General features: G+C 39.3%; 1 non-coding gene across 1 annotated transcript; it reads right to left on the reverse strand.

The window, feature by feature from the left end:
• Window positions 1-24,850: 24,850 nt before the first annotated feature.
• On the reverse strand, window positions 24,851-24,922 carry TRNAA-CGC. Its single transcript has one exon. It is a non-coding gene; the product is annotated as a tRNA-Ala (tRNA).
• Between the last annotated feature and the right edge of the window lie 298 nt (window positions 24,923-25,220).

The raw sequence follows: 25,220 nt of genomic DNA on the forward strand, positions 1-25,220 counted from the left end.
TGTTGTATTAACTGAATTAATTTTAGCAGAAGGAAAGATAGGTGTTTTATTACCTTCTAACTTTAAGATACATAAATTTAAAAACAGGATTTCAGTTTTCAGGAAATTACAATAGGAAAAAGAAATAGTCACTCTGCAATTATGTATATATATCTGTTAATATATATGTATGTGTGCATATATATATATATATATATATATATATATAATTTTTTTTTTTGCCTGATCTTATCTAGTATGAAGTCATTCCGTGGATATAAATGCAAGCTTGATTTTCTCAGCATAACTCAGGAGGCATGGCAGAGAACTGGTCTCTAAAGGAGACTTTCTTTTTTTTCTCCTCTGCTAATTCATATCCAGAACATATCACCAAAGTAGATTCTGAAGAGATCAATACAGAATAAAACTTGGAAAAATAAGTTATTACTGCTATTGTTAGTTGTCAACAGACTACCACAACCTTGGATGACTCACCACTACTGAAGATCAGCACGACCAAGACATCACTAGATCAAGGAATAGTGAATCACATTGCTTTGGTGTGTTTGTATGTTTGTCTGTCTGTCTTTTCCCATTTTCTATTTTTTCTTTATCTTCTTTTTCACTCTTTGCAGTAGCCACTGCCTAATATTGCCTTACGTGTAATTCTTACTAATCATGATTAGCGAATTAACCAATTTTACCTCCGAGTAGAATATTAGTTGTTAAGAAAGCTCCCAATAAATTGCTGTGTATTATTCCTCCGAGTCTTGCATGACTCCATTGCGGTAGTGACCCTGCTGACCAGGAGAGGCACATATCAGGAGATATATTCACCTCCTCAGAACCCTCTGAGTGGGATAAGATGCCATCTAATACATCTTAATAGATAAAATTTTGGTATGAGAACTCAAATTATTTTTACACATAGAAGATTTCAAGTAGCAGAAATATGATATCATTTTGTTTAAGCTAATGAGGAAAGAGTGAATATTCATGGAAAAACTATGAAACTAGTAAAGAATCTGGAGTCAGGTCAATGTTTGTCAAGCTGCCTCACCAAGAAATCATAAGAACTGAAATCTAAGTTGGTTGAGCCATATTCCATCTACCTTGTATGATTGTTTAGGAGGAAAACGTACAAAATCATAGCAGAATCATTAATAGTTCTGAGAACTTTCTATATAAGGAAACAATTTAAACAAATAATTATATAAATGGTCTTATTCAATCTTGTAGGGATATTATTAATTCAAAACTAAATGCTGATAAGAGTAATCAATCCACTGCAATTATAAACACATCCATCTTAATATTTTTTGCAGTGAAAAAATCTATTTGTACAATATTGAAGGTGACTTTACAACATAGGGTATTTTTAAAGCGAGTATAAGAAAGACTTGACTCATATCTCTGTTGTCAAAGATGAGTTGTTTCTTAGTTACATTCATAATAACATATAACATAATACTTCATAATAACAGTATAATATGAAAAACCTGAGGCATGACCTACGAAGAAAACAGCTATCAGCATTTGAACATGAACACATGAAAATATTACTTGCAAAATATAACAGACTGTCTTTCAGTTAATTTCAGGAAAATATTTGAAGACACATGAACTGATCCAGAGTAAGAACTTACAGACTGAGAAAAACAAATAAACAAACAAACCCTGAAAATACAAAGATTCAAAGCAAGAAACAAAGAAAGCATAACAAAACAAAAATCAGTGACTTGTGTCAATGACAAAGTATATAACCACAGCGTAAACTAATTTATTTTCTGAAGAATTATATAATAACCTACTAAAAAAAAAACAAACAAAAAACAAAATAAAAACACCTTGTGTTTTCATATTTTAAATTGCAGAGAGAAGCATGAATTAACAAAGTATTGTGATTATTATCTCCTACTTGAAGAGCAAGTACAGTATACAAGGAGATGAATATAATGATTGGTGTTCTTTAGGTGAATTGTTGCAGTCTACTCTAGAGCCCACACAGACATTTAATGAACATGATCATTTCCTCCATCATGCTTCATCTGCTCTTACCAAGAGCAAATCTTTTTTTTGCTTAAAGTCATTTAATATAAATAAATATATATTTTTAAATATGGGTAAATGATCTAGAGACAAGTAGACCTGCTTAATGCTAGTTCTACAAGATGGAGTGCTTTCATAACTCCTTAACAGGTCAATGGGAAAATGTGAAGTAAGGCACTAAAATCCCTGACTGTTGAAACAAACAATGAGATATCAACAACAAAATATTTTTCAGTCTTAATATTCATATGTAGCATAAGTACTTAATTTTATCATTCATGTTTTAAAATATTTTTAGCCTAGATACAAATGAAATGAAATGTGTTTAGCCTATGTTGCTGCATGGATTCTTTGCTATCTTGGTTACAATCAGTGTCAAATATGTGTTAAGACTTAAATCCTTTATTTCATATTACTCTACATTACTAGAAAAAGACTGATAAAATACTCTGAAAGAGTATGAAATTTGTGTGGAAATCATTTACTTAACATGAACTTCCTTGCATACTGAGTAAGCCCTACTTAATATACTTTGATGCACATTCATCAATAAATATCATCTGAAGCACATATGATTGTGGCAACTTTCATACCAACTTCTATTCCGTGTATCATATGCATGGAACAGTTAGAGTTGGAATGAATCTTAAAGATCATACTGAAAATATTAAAACCATTACCCTTTTCCTGTCTCTACAGTCCCTCATGAAGAGTCTCACTATCTTTCTTGTTTCTATTTCTATTGTATCTTCGTGTTTTATTCTTTGTCTATCTAATATTCCTCTGGAGCATGAATTCAAATATAGCATGGCCACTTGTCAAGGTTTTATGACTTTTGGTTATCGGTATTCTATATCATAACATCATGTAGTGCACTGGGAGTTAAAGAATTAATGCTACAGTTCCATGGATCATGGATAGTTCCGGGTACCTTGCTCTCAGAAGAGAAGAACTACATACTACATACCCCAAAGAACTTTGCATTATTTGTGTTTCCATTTTCCGTTCAGAAGGAAAAGATGAAAAGCCGTTTGCAGATTACTTTCTCCCCTTTTGACTGCCTAGCTTGTCCTTGTTGCGGGTGCCATCTCATCACAGCATTAGAATAAGGCCTTCAGCTTTTGGACACTCTCTCTCATTTTATTTGATTTATTAGCTTCAATTCTAATTATATTGTATTATAGTACGTTATCTTGCATTTTGATGTCTTAGTAAATTAGCTTGTTTCTCCTCAGATCATTGCCTCTGTTTTGTTTTCAGGCCCATCTTTATACCCTTTTCCCCTTTTTCCCTTTCCCAGGGCATGGGTCCATGGTCCCCCTGCCCTGCTAGTCATGGAACCGGGCAGAACCAGTCCGTAAACTATTGACTGTACACTATAGCTCAGGCAGCCTCCAATCCTGATGCCACCTATGAGTTCATTGGCATCAGTGAGCAATGCAGGTCCAATTGCATCCCTCTTGGTGGGGTCGGCTATTTCTTGACTCAGGAAGTTATCCTCAATGCATTCCAGAAGCCTCCAGGTTTGCCTACATCTCTCCATGCTATCTTTACAGCAGATGTCTGGGTGATTGAAGTCCGCCAGCAGGATGAGCACCTGCAATCACAGTGCCTCTTGTAGCTGGAGTTAGAAGGTCTCATCAACAGGCACCATTTGATCGGGTGGCCTGCAGTAGGCACCATCACAAGGCTCCTTTTGTTACCTCAGTCTCTGTCACTTATAGGCCTCCAACTTACTCATGACTGTTCTTTAGAGAAAGCTCTTCATATTTTATTCCTTTCCTGGTGTAGATAGCAACACATCCTTCCTTCCTTCCTTGCCTGTGCCTTCTGAACAACTTGTAGCTATCAACAGCCACACTCCCACAGTCATGGGGATCATTGCATCAGGTTTTAGTGACGACAACTATATAGTGATTTTCAAGCAGTACAGTAGCTTTCAGCTTCTCCTGTTTATTTACCAAGCTGCATGCATTGGTGTAGAGGCACTTCAGTTGGGTAGCTGATCTTGTTACTTCCTTAAAGAATAGAGAAAGTTCAGAGTCCTTTCTCTTAATTGTCATATGGTTAGCTTTATGTTCCCCAATGTTTTGCCCTCTCCCACCATCTGACATAAGAAGGCTGCGTTTTGCACAACTGAAAGGAAAAAAAGAGGAGTAATACAAATAAAGACAAATCACAGAAATTAAAAAAAAAAAGTTATATCATCAAGGAATACAATACTTTATTTTTGAGTGTGAGATTTATTTTTACTTTCTTAAATTTAATGCATACTTATTTGTTGTTACTCTGCATTGTCAGCTGAGAAGAATCCAAAGACATCTAGCTCCAAGAAGCCTATTGAACCTCCTTGAACATTCTCATTTCCCTACATTAAGGCCAAGTGCCATCCTGGGAAAATAATCTGTTGAATGGAATTGTTGTGAAGTGCTTTCCTGTCTTACTTTTCTGTCACATTCCTTCATAAACTATATCAACTATTGTAATAATTTACCTGTGATAATTCTTGATGGATGCAGAAGTATATAACTGAATGCCATCTTATTTTTGTTGAGTCATTTAATTTAGAATACTTGGCAGTAATGACCCTAACGTTTCTTAACCTGTATGTCTACAGTTGAAGAATGAAATACAAAGACAGAAAAGTTAATAGAGATTTCATCTTAAATTTATAAACATGAAGTTTCAGGTTTTGCATAATTTGAGCATGAATAATAACTTACTCATTAATCTTTACTTTTTCAGTTATCTTAAATTTTGAAGGAGGTGCTTGTATGCAAAGCAGCCATTAAAAGAAAACAAAAATATAAAAGTTTTGTGTTTGATATAAAAGAAAAAGAAAAAATATATAAATACTACATATACTTTATTAGAGATTTTTCTACTAGCATCAAACAACACTGTAGGTAAATAAAAGCTCTTTCTAAAACCATTTGAAATGTGAGAATTTTATTCCCTTTAGAAAACAATTAATTAAAATAACAAAATATAGCTACATTCCTTTTTTTAAACATAAGTAATTTTTAAAGCTCCACTGAATAACAAGAATCAAATCTTTACAATTAAAATATGCAGAGAATTTCAGTGTCAATACATAGTCTATTATGTTGCATTTTACCTGTTCTCCAAACTGGAACTAGAAACTCTAGAGAAATAATTGTATTTCAGAACTTGGAATCAAATGAAACACATAGTTTTCATGCCATTGGTGCTCGTTCATGGCATGCAATATTATAAAGACTAAAATGGCTCACAACTGAAGACTGAACCCTGGTGTAATTTTGTCATAGGTTTTGTATCTGACTTTAATTAAGTTCTTTATGTCAGATTGATGGTGGATTTGACTGCAAGGTGAATTTTATATCAGTCTGTAGTTTACTATTCATTATGTTTTTGTTCATTTGTTTGAATTTGTTTCATTCATCCAAAGCAGGGTTCACAAACTGTTGTGTCTTTGATGATCAATCACATACAATGAACAGTAACTAGTTACTATTAACAGTTCAAGAACTACTGTCAGTATTTAGTAAGTTTGATATACCTGCTTCATCTTTGACTAAATTTACCTCAGATGTTCCAGTTTTTGCCCACATGTGAATGAGTTCATATGAGTTCAAACTTCATATTTCTTCTGATATGATTTCAGGATTTAGCATACCATATTGTACCTTGTCCTTCAGCAAAGCATTGCATATGTGTACTTGTATATCTTCCTTTTGAGAACTTCTGGTAAGTAGAATTCATAGTTTCTGTAAGTCTATAGGTCCCAGTGAAAGGCATCCCAGAGCCCTGAGGAAAATTGGTGACATTGTATCCAGAGTGGTGGTCAATAGCTCAATAATGGGTTGGAGATCAGTGACAAATAGTGTCTCTCAGGGTTCAATACTTAAGATCCTGATCAACAGTATAAACAGTGGGATCAAATGTACACTCAGCAAGCTTGTGGATGACACCAGGCTGTATGGTGCAGTCAACACGGTCAAGGGATGGAATGTAATTCAGAGAGACCTAGACAAGCTTAAGCAGGTGAACCTTATAAAGTACAATGAATCCAAGTGCAAGGTCTTGCACCTGGATCATAGCAACCCTCATTATCAGTACAGCCTAAGAGGTGTAAAGATAGAGCACTGCCCTGCTGAGAAGGACTTGAGAGTGCTGGTGGATGGCAAGCTGGACATGAGCCAGCAATGTGCCCTCACAGACCAGAAAGCCATCTGCATCTTGGGCTGCATCAATATAAGCTTGGTCAGCAGGTCAAGAGAGGTGATCATGCTCCCCCTACTCTGTGCTGGTGAGACCTCGTATGGGATACTGCATCCAGATGTGGAGTTCTCAGTACAGGAGAGATGTGGAGCTGTTAGAGAGTATCCAGAAAAGGATCACAAAAATGGTCCAAGGGTTGAAATACCTCCCCTACGTGGACAGGCTGAAATACATGGTGCTGTTCAGTCTGAAGAAGAGAAGGCTCCAGGAAGACATGATAGTGGCCTATCAGTATCTAATGAGGGACTGTAAGAATGAAGGGAATACTCTTTAGCAGGCTCTGTTGTGATAGGATGAGGAGAAATGGTTTCATACTAAAAGAGGGGAGATTTAGATAGGACATAAGAAAGAAACTTTTCAAAAATGAAAGTGGTGAGCACTCGAACAGGCTGCCCAGAGAAGTGGCAAATGCCCCATTGTCATGGTTTTCCATAGGTATTCCGTATCATGACACCGTGCAAAATTTCATCCGTGAACAGATGGAATTGAGATGGCTGCTAGGGAACTACAGTTCCCAGAGTGCTCCATTTCTTCTCCCTTAGCTTCTGGGATGAAAGTGATATGGTCTTCTCTCTTATCTCTTTCTGCTCTACCTGAGCTTGTCACAAGGTTGAGAGATACTTTCTCTTTTCTATTTGTGTCTCTTATTACTCATGATTCCTTTTTTATTGTATTATATCACATTCCTTTAACATTTTTAGTAAAATATCTTTCTCCTTATCTCAGTCAGTTAACTCCTCACTTATCTCTGATTTCCCATGGGGAAAGGGGCAGGATTAGCCCCCTTGTCACAGACAAAAGGCCTTCAACCGGCAACACTCATTCCTGGGGACATTCAAGGTCAGGCTGATTGAGACTCTGAGTAATTTGATTCATTCAGGGGATTTGGACCAGATGACATTTAAAGGTCCCTTCCAACTCAAATGATTCTATGATTCTGTGAATATGAGGCTATGCTAGCTCGTGCATTAAACAGAAATCTCATTGTTCTTGCAAGGTGCAACTAACTTCTTCATATCTGAATTCAGCATAGAATTAGTTCTCAAATTACAATCCTTAAACTTCTCAAATAAATAAAATAGGGAATTAGTGGCTTACACAGTATGTTCATCCAAAAAAGCTTGAATCACGTAATACAGAATGCCAAAAAGCCTTTTTTTTTTTTCCCCCAAGAATTTCCTATTTCACCTATCCACTTCTTACCTGAGAGGACAGGCCTCAGATCCAATGTTTCTTCTCAATTAAAGACAACTTTGCTTGTTTTTGTGACACATTGGCATACTCCTAAAAAATATTGTCTCTATACATTATAATAAATCAATTATTTTTTTTAAAATGGCTGTGCTTTTTGAAACTCATACTATTTTTTTATTATTATTATTTTAGCAAAATATTAAAAGATACTTCCTTAGTATATGCTGCTTTCAGTAAGTAGGCTAGCTTCCTTTAGAAATGTTTTTTTTTTTGGTTTTTCACATTTATTCTTCATGTTTTTTAAGTATTATACTTACTACAGTAATACACGCTTATACAAAAAAAAAAAAAGAAAAGAAAATCTTCCACATATTAATATGCTGAATAATACTTTATGAATTAAAGCTTTATAAGATACTTGTATATTTTTCCTGTAGTATGACTATCCTATTACTGCATGTTAAGGATCAACAGAATGTCCGTATCACAAAGGGAAACTATAGAAAAATCAATATTTTTAGAAGATAAAATAATGAGAATTTTAGGTGCTTGAGCTATCCAACAAAAATTAAGAGATGTCTTTTGCACTCTTGATATGTACATGACAGCTGTTCTAAAAGTAAAGTCACCTATTTTATTATGTTGACTAACCATGTTAGAGGTGGATTTTAGTGGTATAGCAATACAGACGGAACATTCCTGCTAATACACTGTTAGATTTTGTCACCATGTGACAGATGGCAGAAGAGCTGCAGACTGTCAAAATGGTATCTAATGTGGAAGTGTGTATGAAACAAAGGTGCATAACTGAATTCTTCCATGCAGAAAAAAAACCTGCACCCAATGACATTCATTGATGATTGTTGAAATTTTATGGAGACAAAGCAATGTATATGAGCATAGTGAGGTGGTGGGCGGTGCATTTCAGAAGTGGCAATAATAATGTGAGAAACAAGCCATGTTCTGGAGGGGCATGCACAACTAAGATGCACCACAAAATGAGTGTCTTGTTTAGCTCTCTACACAAATCAACAGATTAAGACCAGCAAACTGTGTACAGAGCTGAGTATCAACCTCACTACATTGGAAATGACGGTGACAGTGCTAGAAAATTGCAAATTTTGTGCCAAGTGGGTACCACAAATGCTCACATAGGATCAGCAATCACACCATATTCAAGTTTGTCAGGACCTATTGAAAAAATATGAGGCTAAAAGTGATAGTTTTAAAAACAAAACAAACAAAATATCCACAATATTTTACTTTTTTTTCAGTCATTTCTCCAGTGATTACGCTGAATCTTCAATTCTACATCACAGTTCTTCAGTATAGTACTATAATCATCATTTGAACAGTTGTTACATAATTATAGCACGAATAACAAAACAGCTGATGCTTTACTAATGGCAAAAAATTCAACAGAGAAATAGAATCAAGGAAAAATAACCATGACTTCAAATTAGGAAAAAAAGCTTAAGATTCTTCACAGCCCTAATTATGAAAGTGACTGTGGTTACAAAGTTTTATTATTATTTTTAATTAAAATTATATAAAAAACAACAATACTATTGTATTTAAACTAATAGCACTAAGAAGAAGAAAAAGGAAGGAAAGGAAAAAGAATCATTAAAAATGCAATGTAAAGTTTGTTGTGAATCAAGTAGGAAAATAGGACAAATTTTCTCTTTAGTTGTTCTTAAAGAAGTGATCAATAATATTTTCAGTTCATCATCTAATGATCGTGTTGATCATCTGATTAACAGATTCTGCTCTATAATGATCTGCAATGGGATACCTAGATTGTTGTATCGTTAAGAAGGCTTTCTTTTGCTTTCATTTTTGCTCTTGATTTCAGACAAAACAATGGAAGAAATTAGAACTCTGAGAACTAATGAATTTGAATCAAGATACAAATCCAGATCAGTTGCAGTGATTGACCACAGCTGACAACACATGAGCATGGCTGTTTGTCCAAGTCATATTCTTTTTTTGACATTAAATCTGATATTATTTCTCAGAGGTAGCTAGTTGTTACATGATTTTTTCTGAAGACATAACAGAAGAGTATAAACTAATGTAAGTTAATTTTTAATTATTAATTCAATTATTTAAATCATTATTTACATTCTTATATTCAGATTTTGAATGCTACTGCTTTTTCTTACTATGTTCATAGTTTGAATTAAAACTTAGTTGGGGAAAAGAAAAAAAGAAAAAAAGAAAGTAAGATTCTTAGTTTGACTCTCCTTTCTTCATGGGAGACTTGACTGACTCAAGTGATACTTATGATTGTAACTGATTATTTATGGCTCCCACCCTCTCTCCACAACAAATCTGAGACTTATTGTGTGTCTGGCCTTTTGTTTTATTTTCAAGGATATACCATATATGATCCAAGGCCTGATTCTTCATTCATTTTGTTAAAAGTGGAGAAACACAGTTCTTCTCCTTGAAAACAAATTGCTCTGGAGGCTGAAGTCCTCAGAGAATTCCCAGTGATTTTCTCAACGTGTCTGAGATTAGTGTATTGTATACAGAATTGCAAACTCTTCTGCAAGGAAATATGATACTTTAGCAGTGACTAGACAGCTTACAAAATGCACACTTCCTCATATTGGGACAGAGAATCACATAGAAAACATATTATGAAGGAAAATTACAAGTATGTAAGACATGTCAGGATCTATCTGTCTGAGATCCTAGCAACTTTAATATAGAAACATACTCTTTATGCCTATATTAGGTTGTCTCTTTATATTGTATGAGGATCTTGTCATGTTGAATCTCTGCAACTTGCCCAAGATGGCAGTGCAGTGCCCTTTCTTATGGGTAAGTAGAACAAAGCACTAATTTGTTTCACCAGCTTTTGACCATTTCTTTCACCTCCACAGATATGTCATGTTTTGCCGGTAATATTTCCCCAGGATCTGATAGTCCATGATATACACTAACTGGTTAGTGTAACGGTTTTCTATCTGTCCCCTTTTTTTTCTTATTTCAGCAAAGGAAACATTTACATGAGCAATTGCAGTAGAGCAATCTATGCTTCTTTGCCATCACTAAATCCAAGAGGAATTAATATTTTAATATTTAACTGGCTTTTCATAGGATAATCACAGAATCACAGAATCACAGAATCACAGAATTGTAGGGGTTGGAAGGGACCTCTAGAGATCATCGAGACCAACCCCCCTGCCAAAGCAGGTTCCCTATACCAGGTCGCACAGGTAGGCGTCCAGGCGAGACTTGAATATCTCCAGAGAAGGAGACTCCACAACCTCCCTGGGCAGCCTGTTCCAGTGCTCCGTCACCCTCACCGTGAAGAAGTTCTTACGCACATTCGTGCGAAACTTCCTATGCTGCAGCTTATGTCCGTTTCCCCTCGTCCTGTCTCCACGTACCACTGAAAAGAGACTGGCCTCACCACTATGGCCGCCACACCTCAGATATTTATAAACCTGGATCAGGTCCCCTCTCAGTCGTCTTTTCTCAAGGCTAAACAGACCCAGTTCACTTAGCCTTTCTTCATAGGGGAGATGCTCCAGGCCCTTCACCATCTTTGTGGCCCTCCGCTGGACTCTTTCCAAGAGATCCCTGTCTTTTTTGTACTGTATAATCTTTTAGGCCTCTGTGGTTTGACCACAATTTAGATTTGGTTGGCCACTTCTTGCCATGTCAATATAAATAGCTATAGTCAGGGTACTTATCTGTCATTCTAGGATCATGCATGTCAGTAATCTTCAAGAAGGAATATGTGTCAGATATGAAAGAATGATTTTTTAGTATGATTTTTTTACAACACAGGTCCAGTCCAGCCACTATGGATGCTCAGTACATTATCTATTGCCTTTGACAGGATAATTTTCAGGTCACAAAATAATGCATAATACATGTATCTTTGCAACAGCTCTGAACAAAATATCTCATCTCCTTTTTTTGTTCATTTTTGAAATGAAAATGCAGAGCAGATAAATAGCTGTGTAATAATATGTTTTTTCCCTTTCCTCGTATGTTACTCATTGCATCCATGCTCTTCATAATAGATGTATAGATAGATAATTCATTGGCTGGATGATTGCTCTTAAGAGAGTTGCAGTCAATGGTTCATTGCCAAGTGAGTGACAAGTGGCAGTTCTCAGGGATTGATGCTGGGACAGGTGCTGTTTAACATCATGAGGCTTATTTTTTTTCTGGCAACAGATTCCTCATGAAGAAGAAGAGGTTTCTGCCATGAGAAGCCTCATGACCTGCCTCTCTCCCTCCTGGACTTGCTCTGTGCTCTAACACGATGCTGAAGAAGAACAAAGGTGTCTGCCATCAGATTCCTCACTACAGAATTCCTGCTTGCTGATGGACTCTCCTGGGCCTGCTACCTGAGTCCTGCTGCTTCCTCCTGTCACCTATGATTTACAAAATCAAACTCTATAACCCAGAGTTAGGTTATAAAGCAGGTATGTTTTTATTCAGCATTTGGCACCAAGCTGGGTGCAAGGGGGATAGCTCCTCTGAACTTGTACAACGCAGGACAAAAGCTTGGTACAGATATAGGCCGAACTAATACATGATCAGTGTTTTTCCCAGAATTCATATACATATTCATTACATTTCCAAGAACCCATCAGCATATGGTCCCTCCCTCTTGCACGTGCACCGTGGGCAGTGGGGGTCTTCTTCTGGTGGTCATGGGATGAAGGCTCATTGTCTTCAACCGAAGTAATCTGATCCCGACCTGTTCCTTGTGTGATGTTCTCTTCAAGTTTACAATAGAGTTTCAAGATGTTCTTTTCTTATCTGGCCTCACATCCTGATTACCTGCATTCATATACAATAGTTAACCCTTATCTTGTCTTCTCTTTACTCACATTCCTATACAATAGTTCCCTTATTTACTGCACATCCTGCTTGCTACATTCTTTTGTCTTGTCTTCCTTTACAGCTGGCCCATGTTTACCCTTCATCCCCTAACTCACCTGCTTGCTGCCCAAAGCCGGCCATGCTGCTGCTGCTCTCTCTCTACCCCCCTCCGCTAGTTCTGCCTTGGACCTTCGAAACGTCGTGCAACGGGACTGCTGCTGGATCCTGGTGGTGACTATCCCCACTTTACGCAATTCTTGCTTCTTTCCTATCTTTTCTATCGCCCTCCTTCTCTTCCCTGTCTCCCTGATTAGGATTTGTAATAAACTGGTTGGACTAACATATGAACCGTTGTTTCTTAATCTCACGCAATGTATACAGATATTAAAAGAACCTCATCTCCCTCCTATAAATTGGAGCGAGACACTCACTTTAAAGGAAATGGGTTGTTTCATTTTTAATGCAACTTGACATTTGTGACAGGAAAAGTTAATGACATTGTAAAACAGCTTTCAAGTTCAAAGACTAAAATAAACACATGCATGTTACACAGCTTTGAACTCTTCAAGAGATGAGAAGAAATTATTTATAGTGTCATATGAATGGAAATAGATATATCTAATATGAAAAGAGAGAGACTCTCAAATGGTAATTACAGCTAGAATAATCTGCTTTCATTGTCCAAATACATCCTCCTTATTTCTTAGTATCTGACCTGACCATTTCAATGCAAACTTTCACTTACTCTACTATAACTCAGTCATCTGGCCTTAACAAAACTGTAGGAATCTATGGAGTAATTCATAAGTTAACTTAGTACATCAGTATACAGCAGTGTAAGCTTTTTTCATTATATATTTATCCAGAGAGAAAAATCTTAACATGTATCTGTCTTTCTCCTCATGCTCTTCCCCTGCTCTGGCATCGATACTTCCCATGAAATGCAGCTCTTCATGGAGTGTTCTTCCCTCAGGTTGCAGTTCAAGATCTGCACCAGTATGAAACCATACCATAGGATGCACTCCTTACAGAATAAAGTGCTCCAGTGTGTGTCTCTATTGGGCCATAGTTCTTACTCATAAACTTGCTCTCCTTGTGAGCTGAAATACTTGCTAGGATCTTGCTCCTGCAAGGGCTCTATATCAACAATATCTTCCTTCGGGGTGCATCTACTGACGTGCGGAACAACTCTATAACCACAAAGTAGTTATAAAATCAGGTATGTTTTAATAAATGCTGCGCAGACACTGGGTGCAAGGGGTATCGTTCCTCCTAACTTGCACACCGTTAGGAAAAATCACACTACAGATACAGGCCAAACTAATACATAATCAATAGTTTTCCCAGAATTCGGATACATATTCATTACACCCCCAAGAGTTCATTGGGGAGGCATCCCCCCAGACTGGTTTCTTCTTGCCCTGTGGAAATCTAATCACCTCCTTGCCAAATGTCCTCGGGCTGTTCTCAAACCTTTATCCTTATGGCCTTCATCCTCCTTGCTATCCCAGACCCAGTGTCTGCCATCCCTTATTTTCTAACAGGCTCTACATTCTTGCTTCTATAAACTATCTCTAACTATTCCCCTTCACCCCCCTTATTCTCAGTCACTGTGAAGCCTTCTTGCCTTTTTACTTTCACTTATGGGTCCCTTCTCACCTTTCACTACCTGCAGAAGCTTGGTATTCTCCATGGGCTGCACTTGGACAACCTGCTACACGGTGAGCTTCTCCAGGGGAATCTCTGCTCTGACACCTAAAGCATTTCCTCCTCATTTCTTCCCTAATGTGGAATCTGCAGAGTTCTCTCGACTCTTTTTTTTATTATTATTTTTTCTTTTATTTTTTTCCCCACTCCTAACAACTCTTGCCCATCAGTAGCTCTTGCTAATTTATCTCAAGAAGTTCAGTGAGCTACAGACAAGCAATAGTTTCATAAATGGCTTAAGATATTACTGATAATTTTACCAAGAATATATTACTAGCCAGCTTGGTGTTCTTTTTTTAGTGTTCTTTTTTAGTCTTTCATAAATTTTTAGCCTTTCTTAAATTTGTCAGCACAGAGATGCAACCAATATCACTCATTGGCTCAACTTTGTCCAGCAGTGGGTTTCTTTTGGGGCTATCTGGAACTAGCTGTTTTACATGGGAGCATCTCCTGGTCTCTTATCACAGAGGTCATTCCTGCTGCTCCCCTTCTACCAAAACCTTGTCACATAAGCTGAGTACAGAGTATCATTGAGGTTTATAAAATTACATTTATATCTTTGAAGATTTCCAGGCTTTTAGCTGCTCAGCCTCAGAAACGACTACACAGCCACTTGTAAGTTGTGAAGTTACAGGTTCCATAGTCTGTTATAAATGTGAAATCATATTCTGCTCGTTAGAGGAATTTTTAATTCTGGACAAAGAAAACATATGCTGTAGGATGTTAACAGCAGAGAGGGGAAGCATTTCCATTCAAAGGAACCAAATGTTTTTTGTATCATCTGAAAGAATACATTGTAGAATAAATTTTGACATATCTTTACTGCTTTGTGATTGAAAAAGCATGAGGACTTTATTGAAAATGGCACAGGCTTGATTAATTATTGATTTGGGCAAGTATAACAGAAGCCTACTGGACATAAGAGTGAATTACAAATATATTAAAATGGTACATAATTGGCAGTGTCAATACAAGTAGATGCTATAGTAATACTATATTTGGTAGAAGACAACTGTTTTTCACTGCAGAAAGTAATTACCTGTGGAATTACTGCTCCAATGTACTTTGAGTATTTGTCAACTCAGCTGCACATAGTTAGACTTTTATTTTAAAAAATGTATATGCTGGGTCAAGCCCTATAGCCTTCCCTAGTTAGTGTTCTACAGCTTGCTTTGTCACTAGATAGGAATATTCTTATTTAAATCTCCTAATTGGCAATGCATTGATTGAAGAAGAAAATTTAGATACAGTACACGAAGAGAATCAGAAAAAAATAGTTCTTAATTTAATTAATTAAGCAAATGAAGAAAAAAAATATTGTTTAAAAAATGAAAAAAAAAGAAAACAATATGTTATTTTCAACTATTCATCAACTCTTTATTTAAAGTTACAGCTGATTATTCTGGTTCCTGGATGACACAGGTTTAGAGTTTATTTATCACACAACAATTGTTACACTATTTTCTTAAAGCACATTTTGTTTTCATCTTCACCTTCAATAGCTAGAATACATTTGTTTCAAGTAGATAATAAAATAACAAGAATAATAATAGTAAAAATAAAAAAGCACAAACCTCTGTTCTTGATGTTTTTTCCTTTTAGTATATGTGAACTTAAATCAAGCCAGGCAGGATTCTGAAGTGACAACATCAGGCTAGAAGCAATTTTCTTCTTGAATTTCTCTCTCATCTTGAAAGAAGTTGTTCTTGTACCGCAAGAGGAAACTTTTTTTCAAGACTTCCAGCTTAAGAGGGGCTAACAACTCTTAAATAAAATAGAAAATACAAACACAGAATCACAGAATCACAGAATGGCCAGGGTTGGAAGGGACCTCAAGGATCATGAATCTCCAACCCCCCTACCCCATACAGGGCCACCAACCTTCACATTTAATACTAGACAGGTTGCCCAGGACCCCATCCAATCTGGCCTCAAACACCTCCAGAGACGAGGCATCCACATCCTCTCTGGGCAGCCTGTTCCAGTACCTCACCACTCCCTTGGTAAAGAACTTCCCCCTGACATTCAACCTAAATCTTCCCTCCCTCAACTTCAAACCATTTCCCCTTGTCCTGCAGTTACCTACCCTTTCAAAGAGTTGATTCCCCTCCTGTTTGTAGGCTCCCTTTAGGTACTGAAAGGCTGCAATCAGGTCACCCTGCAGCCTTCTTTTCTCCAGGCTGAACAAGCCCAGCTCCCTCAGCCTGTCTTCATAGGGGAGGTGCTCCAGTCCCCTGATCATCTTTGTGGCTCTCCTCTGGATCCTCTCCAACGGCTCTCTATCTTGTACTGAGGGCTCCAGATCTGGACTCAGTACTCCAGATAGGGCCTCACGAGGGGCAGAGTAGAGGAGGACAATCACCTCCTTGTCCCTGCTGGCCTTCCCTCTTCTGATGGAGCCCAGGATACCATTTGCTTTCCAAGCTGCAAGAGCGCATTGCTGGCTCATGTTAAGCTTCTCATCCATCAAGACCCCCAGGTCTTTCTCTGCGGGGCTGCTCTCAAGGATCGTCCTTTCAGTCTGTATGGATGCCTGGGATTCCTCCTGCCCAAGTGCAAAACCGTGCACTTTGCTGTGTTGAACCTCATTAGGTTCGCCTGGGCCCACCTTTCAAGCCTGTTGAGGTCCCTCTAAATGGCATTCCTTCCTTCCACCATGTCAACCGCACCACTCAGCTTGATGCTGTCAGCAAACTTGCTGAGAGTGCACTGGATTCCATTATTGATGTCATTGATAAAGATGTTAAAGAGCACCGGTCCCAAGACAGACCCCTGGGGGACACCGCTAGTTACCGGCCATTGATGACCACCCTCTGTCTGTGGCCTTTTAATCAATTTCTTATCCATTGAGCAGTCCACTCATCAAATCCACATCCCTCCAATTTGGAGATAAGGATGTGTGTGGGGGACCATGTCAAAGGCCTTGCTTGAGACAAGATCAATGACATTGGTCACCTTTTCCCTTGTCCACCAATGTCGTCACTCCATCACCGAAGCTCACCAGATTGATTAAGCATGACCTTCCCCTGGTGAAGCCGTGCTGGCTGTCTCGGATCACACACTCATTCCTCATGTGATCAAGCATGTTGTCCAGGAGGATCTATTCCAGAGACTCACCGGCCTGTAGTTCCCCGGGTCCTCCTTGCTCCCTTTCTTGTAAATGGCAGTGACGTGACCCTTCCTCCAGTCATCCAGGACCTCACCTGACAGCCACGACTTTCAAACATGATGGAGAGCGGCTCGGCAACCACCTTAGCCAGCTCCTTCAGAACCTTGGGATGCACGCCATCCGGCCCCATAGTCTTGTACACATTCAGTCTCATGAAGCAGTCTCGGACTTGCTCTGTCCTTACAGTGGGGGGGATTTACTGTCCCAGTCCCCACTTCGAGGTTTAGGGATGCAGGCTCAGGGACGTGAGAAATACCGGATTCCTGGTCTCCAGTGAAGACCGAGGCAAAGAACTCATTCAGTACCTCATCCTTCTCTTAGCCCGTTGAAGCCAGTTTTCCTTATACATCTACCAAAGGAGGTACACTTGCTTTGGCCTGTGTCTTCTGGCCAATGTACCTGTAGAATGTCTTCTTATTGTTTTTCACATCCCTCACCAAGTTCAGTTCTGCCTGTGCCTTGGCTTTCCTGATTCCATGTCTGCAAGTCCACACAGCATCCCTGTATTCTTCCCAGGTGACACACCCTTATTTCCAGAGCTTGTATGCACCTTTCTTTGCCCTCAGCATGCCCAGCAGGTCCTTGCCGAGCCATGCTGGTTTCCTGCCTGCTCTGCCCGCTTTCTTATTCAGAGGGATGGAGAGGTCTTGAAGAGTAGCCAGCTCTCCTCAACATCTTGTTTTTTAAAGAGAGCATCCCAGGGGATATTGGCCAACAGTCCATTGAACTGCTTTACAGCTTAAAGTTTGCTCTTCCAAAGTTCAGGGTCCTGACACCACTCTTTGCCAGACCCATATCCCTCGAGATCACAAACTCAACCAGGATGTGGACACTGCAGCCCAGGCTGCCTCCAACCTTTATGCCTTTAATGATCTTCTCTGCATTGGTGAGCAGCAACGCTTCACCTCTGGTCCATCTGTCCAATACCTGGACCAGAAAGTTATCATCAATGGATTCCAGGAGCCTCCTCTTGCAGCTTGCCCCTTTCGGCTTCTGGCTGCCCAAGATGGCACCCAAGGTGAAGAAGGAGGCCTTACCACCAAAGACGTAGGCAAAGGCTAAAGAACTGAAGGCCAAGAAGGCTGTCCTGAGGGGAGATCACAACCACAAGAAGATCTGCACATCGCCCACCCTCAGGAGGCGCAAGACCCTGCCCCTGCGGCGGCAGCCCAAATATGCCCGGTTGAGTGCCCCGAGGAGAAACAAGTTTGACGATTATGCCATTATCAAGGTCTCTTTGACCACAGAATCAGCAATGAAGAAGATAGAGGATAACAAACGTGTTATTACAGTCCCAATTTAAAAATAATAGTAATATTAATAATATAATAAAATAGTTGGTAGCAGTCATACAAAATGGCATATGAGTGTATTTACCACCTTAGGGAGTCAAACTCACATTTATTTTCTTTCAGAGGAAAGCCCTAAATACCAGGCGGTTAGTTTGAGGATAGTATGGAACAATCACTTTATGCAACCACATGAGGTTAGTCCAAAAGATAATGGGTGAACCAGACATTATAAAGAAAAAATCAACTCTGGCTCAGCTGAAACCAGAACAGCACTGTACCAATAACACTTTGAATATATATATATATGTACATATATATATAAATGTATATATATGTATTCATACATAACAATGATAATAACATTTAATGCTTTACTAGCGGTAATTTTGTAGTAACTTGCAATATTAAAATATAAACTTGCTGTTAATATTTGTGAGAGGTAGATTGTGTTTTTGCAGTGGAAGTTTTCAGTATTTTCTGTATATAGCGTAGGATAAGTAACCTTTTACACAGAAAACTCCTGAGCAGAGTAATCTCGAGACTGGGGTGTTCCAACCTAGGTAGAATTGGCATACGCACGGTAGTAAAGGAGAGACAGAATGAGTGAAAATATTGTCCTCCTATTGCTATAAAAAGTCCAGAACATACCCAAAGACAATGGGTTGGTAACAGACATTGTATGGAAGTGTAACCATATTTATGGAAGTGTAAACATAACTATGGAAGTGTAATGTAGCAACAGCATTGGAAGACTGTGAGCTTGAGATGCTCAACCAATGAGTGCCAGGAGAGGCTTTTCCTGTGTCGGACCCAGGTTATATAGCAGAATGGATTTCACTGACTAGTGCAATTTCTCCCTTATCAGTAGAGGGTATGTGTCCATTATTGCACTAATGAATAAAGTGCTCTTCACAGAGATCTTTGCCTGATTAGAAATTTTTGATCTTGAGTGTGTTTCTCGCATATTGATCGTTATTGCTGTTGAAATCTTGCTTTTCTGATGGTAATGTAGTAACTTGGAGCCCTTTGGGTCACTATTACAAGACTTACTGAAGTCTCGTGTCCTTCTATAGAAGAAACTCAGAGATCTTCTGTAGCATCCAAATTGCACAAAATATTGTGCCAATGTTGCATTTCTGTGGATCACTAGGAGAGCTCAGATCAGTCAACTTGTTCAAGTCAAGTCAATTTACCTGCGGTTTACAAGTAGAGAGGGAATGGTGATAGCTGTGATGGTTCAAAGCTGTCTTGGGCATAGTGACAACAAAATGATTGAGTTCTCTATTCTTGGTGAAGTAAAATGTTAGTAAGTTTACTATACAGTTTCTTAACCTTTCTTTTTATTATAAATACTAATTACAGTAAGCGATGTGTCAAGGGAGATTTTCAGTTAAAAATGTATGAACTTAACCACACATTCTCACATCTGTTCTTGACTTGACATTTTTCTAAGTCTTTACCGAAAATTGTAAAAACTAATCATCTTTTCACTGAAAAGCATTTCTAATAAATAGAGTTTTAAATGCAAGTAACCCCTGAGCTTTTATTTTAGTTCACTATTATTGTGTTGGGGACCCAAAAGGCCCTTAATTGAAGAATGATCCTGGGATGGAACAAAGTATTCTGACAGTTTTAAGGGAAATTATATCTGTGGCTGTAGCAAGTATCTTGTTTTTCAGAGAAAATTGACCTTGGTAGTTTATTTTGTTTTTACAACAACTTGTTTTGCAAGCAGGTGATCCACTTGGGCTCTGTATCACGTGTTGACCATGCAGCTATGGCATGCTAGTGAAAAGAAGCCTGCTGACCCTGGAGAGAATAAAAGCAGGAGAGAGGCTGTGGTGGGTGAGAGAGGAAAAGTGCATTTTAAAACAGTTGGTACCCTGCTGACACTACCTATAAAACACACTGCTGGCATGTTTCTTCTCCCTTTCCTTTTCAGAATTTCACTGTCTCTCAGGATTCGGTAAGTAATAGTGTGCTTAGTTGTGTAGGGAGCTTCTGCATGCTGCTTACTGGTATTATCTAAAATGCATGTGTGAATGTGTGTATACTGAATAGAACTCGTAACCCTCTGTGCTGTTCTAATAGTTTGCTTGCCTCTGCTCCTGAGACAACCTGTCTCTGAGATCCAAACATACCCTGAAACAACTATTCTGCTAAAACAAACAAACAAACAAATAAATAAATAAGGAGAGTACTGAATTTTTTAAATATGACTGTAGCTAGTGTATACACATTGCTTTAGTGGAGGAAAAAAAAAAAAAAGAACCTTACTTTTTCTGGGATGAAAAATCAGCTTACAGTGAGATCTTAAATAGAATGGCTGTAATAAAAGGAGGCATAGAGATCACCTAGTTCCAACACTCCTGTCGTGGTCAGGGTTGCTACCCACTAGATCAGGCTTCCCAGGGTCCCACTCAAACTGGCACTGAACACTTCCAGGGCTGGGACATTCATAGCTTCTCTAGGAAGCCTGTTCCAGTGCCTCTGAGTAAAGAATGTGTTCCTAACATCTACTCTAAATCTCCCCTCTTTCAGTTCAGAACTGTTCCCCTTTGTCCTATCACTATCTATTTATGTAAAAATTCTTCTTCATCTTGTTTATAATCTCCCTTTAAATATGGAAAGGCTGTAATGAGACTCCCTGAAGAATTCTATTCCTTGGGCTTTTAGCCCAACTCCCTGAATCTTTCTTCATAGGAGTAATGTTCTGTTTCAGCTCTCTGATAATCCTCATGGCCCTGCTCCAACAGCTCTGCATTGTTCTTATGCTGGATGCAGTACTGCAGCTAAGTTCTCACAAGGGTAGAGTAGAAAGGAAAAATCTTCCCTTCCCTGCTGGCCATTTTTCTTCAGATGGAGCCCAAAATGATGTGGCCTGAATGACCCCCATTGAGTGCTGCTGTGCCAGACATGTTAGAACTCCAGTATGAACTGGAGTCAAAAGCAGCCAAATTGTATGCCACCACTGACATTGCTAACGCCTTCTTTTCCATTCCTTTGGCCACAGAACATAGGCCACAGTTTGCTTTCACTTGGAGGGGCATTCAGTATACTTGGAACCGTTTGCCCCAGGAGTGGAAACACAGCCCAACCATTTGCCATGAGTTGATCCAAGCTGCACTGGAACAGGGTGGTGCTCCTGAGCACCTGCAGTACATTGATGATATCATTGTTCGGGGCAATACAGCAAAAGAAGTCTTCACGAAAGGAAAGCAAATAATCCAAATTCTTCTGTAAGCTGGTTTTGCTATTAAGTGAAGCAAAGTGAAAGAACTTGCCTAGGAGATTCAGTTCATAGGGATAAAGTGACAAGATGGGCGTCGTCAAATTCCAGCAGATGTGATTGACAAAATCACTGCTATGTCTCCACCCACTAATAAGAAAGAGACCCAATCTTTTCAGGCCGTGGTTGGCTTTTAGAGAATCCATGTTCCAAACTATAGCCTCATTGTAAGCCCCCTTTATAAGGTGATGCAGAAGAAGGGGTCCTGAGCAGCAGCAGGCTTTTGAACAGATTAAACAGGAGATAACCCATGCTGTGACCCTGTGCCAGTACAGATGGAACAGGATATAAAGAACATCCTCTACACTGCTGCTGGAGAGAAAGGTCCCACTTGGAGTTTGTGGCAAAGAGCCTCAGGAGAGATCTGAGGCCGACCCCTGAGATTCTGGAGTTGGGCGTACAGGGGGCCCAAAGAGTGCTACACTCCAACTGAGAAGGAGATCTTAGCAGCGTATGAGGGGGTTTGGGCTGCTTCCAAAGTAGGTAGTACTGAGTCACAGCTCCTTCTGGCACCTCGACTACCAGTGCTGAACTGGATGTTTAAAGGAAAGGTTCCCTCCACCCATCATGCTATTGATGCATGCCACTTGGAGTAAGTGGATTGCACTGATTACACAATAAGCAAAGATGGGGAACCTCAGCCATCCAGGAATCTTAGAGGTGATCATGGACTGGCCTGAAGGTAAAAAGTTTGGAACATCACCAGCAGAAGAGGTATCGCTAGCTAAAGAGGCCCCACCATACAATGAACTAAAAGAAAATGAAAAGAATATGCCCTTTTCACAGATGGATCATGTCATACAGCGGGGAATAATTGCAGATGGAAAGCTGCTGTGTAGAGCCACACATGACAAATTGTAGGGGCCACTGGAGGGAAAGGAGAATCAAGCCAATTTGCAGAGGTAAAGGCTGTCCAGCTGACCTTAGATGTTGCTGAACGGGAGAGGTGGCCAATGCTTTATCTTTATACTGATTCATGGATGGTGGCAAATGCCTTATGGGGGTGGTTACAGCAGTGGGAGCAAAATAACTGACGAAGAAGGTGTAAACTTATTTGGGCTGCTGAACTGTAGAAAGACATTCCTGGCAGAATAAATGATATGGTTGTAAATGTGCGCCATGTAGATGCTCATGTGCCCAAGAGTCGGACTACTGAAAAATAATAAAATAACCATCAGGTAGACCGCGCTGCCAAAATTGAGGTGGCTCAAATAGATCTGGACTGGCAGAACAAGAGTGAATTATTTCTGGCTCGAGGCCCATGAGACCTCGGGCCATGAAGGAAGAGGTGCAACGTGTAAATGGGCTAGAAACTAAGGGGTGGACTTAATTATGGACGTTATTGCACAGGTTATTCATGACTGTGAAACATGTGCAATAATTAAACAAGCCAAGAGGATGAAACCTCTCTGGGGAGAAGGGTGATGGCAAAAGTATAAATATGGGGAGGCATGGCAGGTTGATTATATCACCTTGCCACGATCTCGCAGTGGTAAATGTTATGTGCTTACTATGGTGGAGGCAACCACTGGGTGGCTTGAAACATATGCAGTACCCCATGCTACCACCCGAAATACCATACTGGGTCTTGAGAAACAAGTCCTGTGGCAACATGGCACCCCAGAAAGAATTGAGTCAGATAATGGGACTCATTTCAAAAATTCTCTTGTAAATACTTGGGCCAAAGATCATGGCATTGAGTGGATTTACCATATTCCCTACCATGCACCAGCCTCTGGTAAAATTGAACGATACAATAGGTTGTTAAAAACTATGCTGAAAGCAATGGGAGGTGGTACATTTAAGCACTGGGAGAAGCATTTGGCAGAAGCCACCTGGTTAGTCAATACTAGAGGATCTATCAATCGTGATGGTCCTACCCAATCCGGCTCCCTACATACCGTAGAGGGAGATAAAGTCCCTGTTGTACATGTAAAGAACACGTTGGGAAAGGCAGCTTGGCTTCTTCCAGCTTCTGGAAAGGGCAAACCTCTCTGTGGTACTGTTTTTGCCAGGGACCTGGGACCACTTGGTGGGTGATGCAGAAAAATGGTGATGTTGAATGTGTACCACAAGAAAATTTGATGCTGGGGGAGTGCAGTCGATAATTCTATGTATATGTATATAGACGTGTGTGTAATGCGTTTTAATTGTTGTTTGTATATATGTAAATATATTAAGCATGATGTAGTGATGTAGAATAAGGGATGGAATGTCATGGTCTTGTGATTTTTAGTTTTCAGTATTCCACATCATAACATCATGTACTGCACTGGGAGTTAAAGACTTAATGCTCCAATTCTGGATACCTGTCCCTGTGCATCACGGAAGTCGTGGGATCCAGCCCTTCGGGGTGGGGCGGTCTCTTACTGTCTTGCAGTGGGTGTTGGAGGGTGCTTTCCTAGCTGTACCAAGCTTTTCAGGTTTGACTCAGTCTCAGGAACTCTCTCTCTCCTATATTTTATTTGATTTATTAGTCTCAATTTCAATTAGATTGTATTATATCATGTTATCTTGCATTCTGATATTATAGTTAGTAAAATACGTTTTCCTCCACAGATAGTTGTCACTGTTGTTTTTGTTTTCCTTCCTTGAGCCCCACTCCTATATCCCTTTCCCTTTTCTTACCCATTTTGTGTATGTGTAGGGAGCAGGAGGATAGGGGGGGGGACACCAGGGGCCTACTGTCCCCCTGGCATGGGCATAGATTGACCTAGTTAACTCCATGACACCAGGATACAGTTTGCCTTCTGGGCTGCAAGTGCATGCTGTTGGATTGTGTCCAGTTTTTGTCCACTTGGTCAATCCTCCTCTATTTCTTAAAAATGGAGTGATGTTTCCCTTTTTCCAGTCACCAGAAACTTCACTTAAACACTGCTACTTTTCAAACATAGTGGAGAATGTTCCTGGCATTCACATTAAAGCGGGATGCTGGAATGAACATCATGTGGCCTGAGAGACACATGTGAATTCATCCTCATGAGGCAGCCTCAGACATGTTCTGATCTTAAAGTGGAAAGAATTTTGTGTCACTGATCTCTGAAAAAAAGATAATGGAGATGCTAGGGATTGAACCCAGGACCTCACACATGCGAAGCGTGCGCTCTACCACTGAGCTACATCCCCACTTACAAATACTGAATATCCAATTATCATGAAAAGTGTTTTGTCAAATACCTTATTCCTGGCCCTCCATTGTGTGTCATACCACACCATAGACTTGTATACATTCAGATTCATTTGATGGTCTTGAACTTGTTCTTCACTTACAGCAGAAGGTATTTTGCTCTTCCAAGCCCTGCTCTGAGTTTCAGGGACTTGAGAGATGCAGAAAGCCTGACTGCCAATGAAGACTGAGGTAAAGAACTTGTTGTCTATCTCAGCTTTCTCCATGTCTGTTCTTGCCAGTTCTCCTTTTTCATTT

This window comes from Meleagris gallopavo, chromosome 1 (genome assembly GCF_000146605.3).
Source record: "Meleagris gallopavo isolate NT-WF06-2002-E0010 breed Aviagen turkey brand Nicholas breeding stock chromosome 1, Turkey_5.1, whole genome shotgun sequence".
NCBI classification, from domain to species: domain Eukaryota; kingdom Metazoa; phylum Chordata; class Aves; order Galliformes; family Phasianidae; genus Meleagris; species Meleagris gallopavo.